The sequence below is a fragment of the Bison bison genome, unplaced genomic scaffold (genome assembly GCF_000754665.1).
Source record: "Bison bison bison isolate TAMUID 2011002044 unplaced genomic scaffold, Bison_UMD1.0 scf7180017864072, whole genome shotgun sequence".
In the NCBI taxonomy this organism is placed as follows: Eukaryota; Metazoa; Chordata; class Mammalia; order Artiodactyla; family Bovidae; genus Bison; species Bison bison.
In genome coordinates, this window is record NW_011494644.1 from 5,170,379 (window position 1) to 5,177,063 (window position 6,685).

Here is a 6,685-nt window from a genome sequence, read left to right on the forward strand (position 1 = left end):
CAAGGAGATCCAACCAGTCCATTCTGAAGGAGATCAGTCCTGGGTGTTCTTTGGAGGGAATGATGCTAAAGCTGAAACTCCAGTACTTTGGCCACCTGATGCAAAGAGTTGACTCATTGGAAAAGACCCTGATGCTGGGAGGGATTGGGGGCAGGAGGAGAAGGGGACAACAGAGGATGAGATGGTTGGATGGCATCACCGACTCGATGGACGTGAGTCTGGGTGAACTCCGGGAGTTGGTGATGGACAAGGAGGCCTGGAGTGCTGCGATTCATGGGGTCACAAAGAGTCAGACATGACTAAGCAACTGAACTGAACTGAACCTAAAAAAGACTTCAAAATAGTCCAGGTTCATGAATAAATCAAATATGTATTATATAGGATGGTCTTTTGACTGTTTGGAAGTTCTTGCAAAGCATACAAGACTTTCTATTATTTAGTTGTCTGTAATATCAGCCACACTCGACCACAAATATTTAATTGCTGTTTCATCTTCCATTCTTGGCACATATCTGTTCTCTCTGTATGAAACTATTCATTCCCTAACTGCCCATCTGACTAACTCTGAATCATCCTTCAAGACCCAAATCATCCCAGTGCACCAGCCCTGAGCACCCTGTCTCAGGCATCAAACCTGGACTGGCGATCTGTTTCACATATGATAACATACATGTTTCGGGATGGGATGGGGAGGGAGGTGGGAGGGGGGTTCAGGATGGGGAACACATGCACACCCATGGCTGATTCATGTCAATGTATGACAAAACCACTACAATATTGTAAAGTAATTAGCCTCCAATTAAAATTAAAAAAAGACCAAAATCAAGCTTCACCTCCTTTGTGAAGGTGTTCTGGCTCCCCTCAACTAGAGGTGAGCACTACTAGTCCAGGTACCCCATGCCTGGACCATGTTCTGTTGGAATCTCTTGTTCATATCCTTGTTTCTCCTAGAAGTGCTCAGACATCAGAGACCGAGTCTTACATAATTCTGTATTCCAAACATCCATAAAGGGTCAGGTACAGAGTAGATGCTTACACTAGTTACCTATGGTTGTTGTTTAATTGCTGAGTCACGTCCGACTCTTTGTGACTCCATGAACTACAGCATGCCAGGCTTCCGTGTCCTTCACTATCTCCCAGAATTTCCTCAAACTCATGTCCATTGAGTAAGTGATGCCATCTAACCATCTCATCCTCTGTCTCCCTCTTCTACTCTTCTTCTACTCAGTCTTTCCCAGGATCAGAGTCTTTTCCAATGAGTCAGCTCTTTGCATCAGGTGGCCAAAGTATTGGAGCTTCAGCATCATTCCTTCCAATGAATATTCAGGGCTGATTTCCTCTAGGATTGACTAGTTTAATCTTCTTACTGACCAAGAGACTCTAGAGAGTGTTCTCTAGCACCACAGTTCAAAAGCATCAATTTTTTGGTGCTCAACCTTCTTTATGGTCCAGCTCTTACATCTGTACATGATTGCTGGAAAAACCATAGCTTTGATCTATTGTAGCATAACTTAATTCAAAACTTAGCGGTTTTTGATAATGCACACTTATTATCTCTTAATTTCTGTTGTCTAATCTGGGCATGGCTTAGCTGAGTGCTTCTGGCTCAGGGTCTCTCATAAATAAGGTTGTGGTCAGAGTGTAGGCTGTGGCTGTGGTATCATGTGAAGTCTTGACAAGGGAGAATCTGCTTCTAAACTCACTTACATGGTTGGTGGCAGGATTCAGTTATTTGTAGCCTTCTGGAACTGGGAGGCTCAGTTCCTTGCTGACTCTTGGCCAGCGGACTTCTTAAGTTCTTTTCCACATAGATCTCTCATGGACAGCTCAAACGTGGTAGAGTGAGTGAGGGTGCTTCAGACAGAAGACAACCTCTTTGTAACCTGATCCCAGAAGTAACTTCCTCTCTTCTGCTGCATTCTATTTGCTAGAAGCCAGCACTAAATACAACTCACATGCAAGGGAAGGGAATTATACAAGGGTGAAACTGCCAGGGAGCAGAGCTTATTGGACCATCACTGAGACTGCCTACGTGATGCTCAAATTGCAGTATGTGCTGTGCATAATTGCTCAGCCTTGAGATTCAGATTGCTGCTGCTTCTGCTAAGTCACTTCAGTCGTGTCTGACTCTTTGTGACCCCATAGACGGCAGCCCACCAGGCTCCTCTGTCCCTGGGATTCTCCAGGCAAGAATACTGGAGTGGGTTGCCATTTCCTTCTCCAATGCATGAAAGTGAAAAGTGAAAGTAAAGTCACTCAGTCATGCGAGATTCAGATTATCCATGTTCAAATCCCAGTTCTGCCACTTACTCTGCAAGTTTAGTCAACAGGGACGGGCATCAGAGGATTTCTGATCCTTTATTTGCAAAACAGAAATAGAGACACAGGCATAGAGAACAAACATATGGACACTAAGGAGGAAAGTGGGATTGGGATGAATTGGGAGATTGAGATTGTCATATATACACTATTGATACTATATATCAAATAGATAACTAATGAGAACCTACTATATAGCTCAGGGAACTCAGTGTTCTGTGGTGACCGAAATGGGATGACCAAAATGAGAGAGGATATATGTATATGTGGAGAAGGCAATGGCAACCCACTCCAGTGTTCTTGCCTGGAGAATCCCAGGGACGGGGGAGCCTGGTGGGCTGCCGTCTATGGGGTCGCACAGAGTCGGACACGACTGAAGTCACTTAGCATAGCATAGCGTATGTATATGTACGGCTGAGTCACTTAGCTGTGCAATAGAAACTAACACAGCATTGTAAAGCATTATACTCTAATAAAAATTCATTTTAAAAAAAGCTTTCTGATCCATAGTAATATTTTGGGGACTGCTTAACATGGCATCTGCCTGACTCTAAAAATGTTAGTTATAATTAGCATTGTTATTTAGAAATGATTATTGAATGTACTAGAGGTACACAGGTAAGGGAGGGAAAATAGAAGAAATAGAATAAATGAAATAGAAACAGAAGAATATGGCTGGTGAGATGCCCAGGTCTCTCCCTCTGATTGAAGTTGCTCATTTCTAAACCTTTTTCTTTCCTCCTACCAGTTAACTTGATCTTTGTCCTAATATGATCCTCCACTCCCATAACTCTGCCCCATCCTCCAAGTCTAGCAGGGTCTCCTTACTTTGCTCAGAGCCTGTCCCTTTCCCACACCAGATTTTTTTAACCCTTGCCATTCCTTAAACACCACAGATGGTAACTGCAGCCATGAAATAAAAAGACACTTGCTCCTTGGAAGAAAAGCTATGACCAACCTAGATAGCATATTAAAAAGCAGAGACATTACTTTGCCAACAAAGGTCCATCTAGTCAAAGCTATGGTTTTTCCAGTAGTCATGTATGGATGTGAGAGTTGGACTGTAAAGAAAGCTGAGCACTGAAGAATTGATGCTTTTGAACTGTGATGTTGGAGAAGACTCTTGAGAATCCCTTGGACTGCAAGGAGATCAAACCAGTCAATGCTAAAGGAAATCAGTCTTGAATATTCATTGGAAGGACTGATGCTGAAGCTGAAGCTCTAATACTTTGGCCACCTGCTGTGAGGAACTGACTCATTGGAAAAGACCTTGATGCTCAAGATTGAAGGCAGGAGGAGAAGGGGATGACAGAGGATGAGATGGTTGAATGGCATCCCTGACTCGATGGATATGAGTTTGAGCAAGCTCCGGGAGTTGGTGATGGATAGGGAAGCCTGGCGTGCTGCAGGCCATGGGGTCACAAAGAGTTGGACATGACTGAGCGACTGAACTGAACTGAATTCCTAAAACCAGAATGCTCCCAACAAATCATTTGTTCCACTCCTCCCCCTGCCCCCCGTTGTTCAATATGGAGTGTTACAGGAAAGACTGGCCTGACTGTGCGTTGGTTGAATTTATTACAAGTTCATCAGAGCATGATTCAACTGACCACTTCCTGCCTCCTGGTCATCTTTTTTTTGGAAGTATGGACAGTGATCATTTAAATACACATAATAGTTGTTTCTGCTTTTATTCCTGTGTCCTTCCTTTCCTCAACAGATAGTCTTATCTATTTGATTTAAATAACAACAATAAGCAAAAGTTACTGACTGCTTACTAGATGCCATCTAAACCTCTGAAATCAATTGTCTCAATTATCACAATAACTTCTATGAAACTGTATCTATGAAATAACTTCTATGAAACTATGCACTAATATCACCCCAAGTTTAAGCTCTTACTTACATTTATTGAAAAGTGGTTTAGATTCTTGGAGTCCATCTATTCCTCAGCTCTGCATACTCAGTAGACTGCAAGATGCTTCTTCAACCCAGACTACTTCACTGAACTTGTTTTCCCCAAAGACCTGGAGGCCGAGTTGCAGAATGCTCCTCCCACGTGACCTTCTGGCATTCCAGGCTGCTGGCGAGTAATCCTTTTTGGAACTCTTCCCTGGCTTATGTGACTCTGCACATTCCTTTCTCTCCAACAATTACGCAAGCATCTTACTGACTTCTTGCCTCATTCCATCCCTTAAATGTCAGCATTTTCTAACGTTCTGTCTTGGCCGTCTTTGCAGGCTACACATTCTCCCTAGGTGATCTCACTGACTCTTGTAGCTCCAAATATCATCGCTCCATGAATGACTTCTCTATTAATGTTTTTAACTCTACTTTTTACTTGAAGCTTCAGATTCGTATTTCCTACCACTTGGGGATTCTGGAGGGACTTCAGAATCAGCTTGGCTAAACTCAATGTCATTGTTCCTGAAATATTTCCATCATTCTTCACTACATAGCCTAACAGAAGAACCACCTACCCAGTCTGGATTTTAGTTACCAAAATTAATTAAGTAACCAAATTCTGTTGATTTCTCCCAAATATAAGTAAGTCTTCTGGAAAAACTCCGGTTCCAGCTCAGTCTCTCATTCTTGTTGACTAGTAAGATCTCTCTGCTACTCATCTCCACAAAATAGACCCACTTATGTTATTTTCCAACTTGAGTTTTCCCCATTGTATATTTCACAAATGGGGCTTCACTGGTGGATCAGCAGTAAAGAATCCACCTGTCAATGTAGGAGACACAGGGTCCATCCCTGGGTTGTGAAGATCCCCTGGAGAAAGAAATGGCAACCCACTTCATTACTCTTGCCTGAGAGATCCCATGGACAGAGGAACCTGGGGGGGCTACAGTCTGTGGGGTCACAAAGAGTTGGACATGACTCAGCCAACAACAACATACTGCATAAATACCAGATTTTTTGGACTGGCATTCCATGATTTTATATTCCCCATGTTCATGATCTTCTCATATTCACTTTTCTAAGTTTTAAAAATTTTTTAAAATAATACTTAGTAATTACTGGTATAGAAAAAAACTCTTGACTTTTGTAGATTTATCTTGTAACCACACAACATGCAGTTTCCTCTTTAATTGATGTTATGGATTATAGTAACAGATATTGTGGTGTTAAGCCATCCTTCTGATTCAAACAAAAATGTATTATTCTTATGATAAACCAATGGACTTAATTTTCTAATAATTCATTTAAAATTGTGCATCTGTATTTATAAATGTATTTGTGCATTGCTTTACTTTTTTATGTTTTCTTCATTAGATTTAACTGATAAGGTGATTCTAATTTCATAAAAGTAATAATGTCAAACATACACATATGGGCCTGTTATCTACCAACCATTGTTCTAAATACTTTATCTGCATAAATTCCTTGAACCTTCACAACAACTTCTAGAGGCTGCTCACATTCCACGGCTCACGATCCTCTTTCTTTGTCCTCAAAGACAACAATGTGAGCCTTTTTCCCATTGCATCCCTCCAATTTCTTCTTTGGTCAAATCTCCTACTGCCTCTTTAAAAGGATGCTTGTGATTATACTGGATCCACTTGGCTAATCCAGGGTGAGCTTTTTATTTTAAGATCAGTTGATTAGCAGACTTCATTCCATCTGCAAACATAATTCCTCTTTGCCAAATTCATCGGTTGTGAGGATAAGGATGTGGACATCTTTGTAAGGAGCAGGCGGACATTATTCTGTCCATCACATCCCCCCAGCCTTTGTGCTTTTCCTAGTTATCCTTGGTATTCAGATATTCTGAAAATTCACTTGACAATTTATGCTGCTTATCATTCAGTGCATCCTTTCAACCTGAAGACTCTGAATTCTGTCTGTGAACTTTTTTCTATGATGTTGATTAGCGCCTCCATTTATTTCTCTCTCTTCTCTTCCCTGGAACTCCCACTAGATGGATTTTGTTCCTTCTGGGTGTGTCTTTCATTTCATGTAAATTTTCTTTTTGTTTGGTTGATTGAGAGCAGGGCTCTGGGGCCAGACTCCCTGGGATTCAGTACCTCAGATCCCCTTTTTATTGGCTGTGTGTTGTGGGGGAACTTGTAGCGCCTCAGTTTCCTCATCTAAGTGAAATGGGGGTTATAATGAACACTTGGCCACATGTGGTTGAGAAAATGATAACACTTAGGCTGGTGTAGGTCCTTGAAAAATACTCAGTAATTGTTCGCTATTATGCTATTTATATTAGCATCATGTTTGTATTTATGATCATTCTCCTTCCTGTAGATGAGTACTGACTACAGTAGCTTAACTCTGAAGGGGGAGGGTTGGGTAAGATGTGGCCAAGGGGCTTGTCTGGTAACTGGTGTGGAGGTTCCCTTGTTCCTCCCAGGCA

General features: G+C 41.7%; 1 long non-coding RNA gene across 1 annotated transcript in view; it reads right to left on the reverse strand.

The window, feature by feature from the left end:
- Positions 1-4,310, reverse strand: part of LOC104986569 — a 16,897-nt gene extending 12,587 nt beyond the window's left edge. The window contains exon 1 of the long non-coding RNA XR_825048.1: positions 4,226-4,310. This is a non-coding gene — a long non-coding RNA (uncharacterized LOC104986569). The remainder of the gene's footprint in view (positions 1-4,225) is intronic.
- Positions 4,311-6,685: the final 2,375 nt, after the last annotated feature.